We start from the raw sequence: 2,552 nt of genomic DNA on the forward strand, positions 1-2,552 counted from the left end.
GTGCCACCGTATGTACTAAGGGTTACAACGGGTGCTAAGAAACTAGGGCGTATTGAGAGTAATTGCCATGCCGTTTATTTATAGGGTCACTTGCAAACTCTATTCTCATCTTATTTAGTGGATGAGGCAAATCTTTTGCCTCCGTTTCAGAAAAAAAGAAGAGAAATTCATTTTTCATTATTTAGTTTGTACACTTTGCTCTCTTCCAATAATTTTAGGCACTTGTATTCGACCTAAGTTAGTGTACCACGGTATCTCATACTACTCCCTCCGTCTAGGTGTAAGTCACATTAGAAGGTGCAGCGGGACCAAGGTGCAAGCAAATTGGAGGAGAAGGAGAAACTTGACCGGTCCTTCCTCCAATCAAAGGCCTGATTTCTGTCTCTAAACGCAACAATTAATCACAAAAATTAAGAGATGCCGTTTTAGCTACCATGCAGGGCCATGTATTAACTCGCATGCAAGCCAACTTTGATTCCTTGACTGATCAACGCGTAGTTGCGCTTCATGCATTGGGTTTCCGGGGGAGATAACAAGGCAGAATAAGTAACAATGCTCGCTAGCAACGAGGCTAGAAGGGGATTGAGATGCAAAGTTAATGGACGACACCTAAACATTTTGGGAATATCTGATTTTGGTAAGATGACTTAACACCTAGACGGAGGGAGTACTACTCCTCAGTCTAGGTTTGATGGAATATTCGTCACCTCTTCTCTTCTTGTATGTACTCCATTTATCTCACTTCCCGTGGCTTCCCGCTCGCATGATGTTCCTATTCTATGAACATGTGTGTGCGTGCATGCGTGTGTGTGTGTGTGTTTTAACAGCGTGTGTGTGTGTTAGAGAGAGCGACACATCGACCTACTCCTACAAAGAGATGGTGTGTAGTGTACGATTTAGCTGTGAGCGTCGGTGCATCCTCTCGTTTCCCGGCGTCAGGTCGGGACAGCTGCCACACCCGCTCCTGACCAGCCTCGCCCACCCAAAGCCCCTCCATCGCCCGCGCGTGCTTCCCGCCCAAAACGGTCAGCGCCGCTCCAGAGAATCGGTGCGCATTCATGCCCGGGCAGAGCGGACGGCACCTCTCACTGGTGCCTGCGTTGAAGGAAGAAGCGGATTCAAGAGTGATGGTTGCTTCGTCCGTCCAACTTACTGCTGGGTCTATGTGATTTGACGGCTCATTGGTCATTATTACTGAGGTGGTACGACTGCCGGATGTGCCACGTGTCGGCAAAAGGAGGTAGATTACAATTTTCTCCATTCTTACAGCGGAGGAGTGCGAAAGCAGTGAAAACCAAGGTGAAAACACGCAAGCTCAGTGATTACATGGCCGAGCTCACACTATCACCATATTTTCTGGACACCGTGCGACACCTAACTCTTTACATAGTAGTATAGTACGTACTGTAATTTCTCAGCGAGATAAATTTGTACAATATGCCATGAAGCTTCCAGCTTCTGTTTTATGTATCTTGCGTCCAAGGTTGCCCCGTTGCAACATTTCATCAAAAACAGAGGAGACTAACATGCATGCTATTGCATCTCAATGATTGACAGATCATAGCCAATATGTACTCCCTCCGTTCCAAAATAAGTGTCTCAACTTTATGCAAACTTTAGCACAAAGTTGTACTTGAAGGAAATATGCCCTAGAGGCAATAATAAAGTTATTATTTATTTCCTTATATCATGATAAATGTTTATTATTCATGCTAGAATTGTATTAACTGGAAACTTGATACATGTGTGAATACATAGACAAACAGAGTGTCACTAGTATGCCTCTACTTGACTAGCTCGTTGATCAAAGATGGTTATGTTTCCTAGCCATAGACATGAGTTGTCATTTGATTAACGGGATCACATCATTAGGAGAATGATGTGATTGACTTGACCCATTCCGTTAGCTTAGCACTCGATCGTTTAGTATGTTGCTATTGCTTTCTTCATGACTTATACATGTTCCTATGACTATGAGATTATGCAACTCCCGTTTACCGGAGGAACACTTTGTGTGCTACCAAACGTCACAACGTAACTGGGTGATTGTACAGGTGCTCTACAGGTGCTTCCAAAGGTACTTGTTGGGTTGGCGTATTTCGAGATTAGGATTTGTCACTCCGATTGTCGGAGAGGTATCTCTGGGCCCACTCAGTAATACACATCACTATAAGCCTTGCAAGCATTGTAACTAATGAGTTAGTGCGGGTGATGTATTACGGAACGAGTAAAGAGACTTGCCGGTAATGAGATTGAACTAGGTATCGAGATACCGACGATCGAATCTCGGGCAAGTAACATACCGATGACAAAGGGAACAACGTATCTTGTTATGCGGTCTGACCGATAACATAGAATATATGGGAGCCAATATGAGCATCCAGGTTCCACTATTGGTTATTGACCGGAGAGGTGTCTCGGTCATGTCTACATAGTTCTCGAACCCGTAGGGTCCGCACGCTAAACGTTACGATGACGGTTATATTATGAGTTTATGTGTTTTGATGTACCGAAGGAGTTCGGAGTCCCGGATGAGATCCGGGACATGACAA

Source organism: Triticum aestivum, chromosome 1D (assembly GCF_018294505.1).
Source record: "Triticum aestivum cultivar Chinese Spring chromosome 1D, IWGSC CS RefSeq v2.1, whole genome shotgun sequence".
Lineage (NCBI taxonomy): Eukaryota > Viridiplantae > Streptophyta > Magnoliopsida > Poales > Poaceae > Triticum > Triticum aestivum.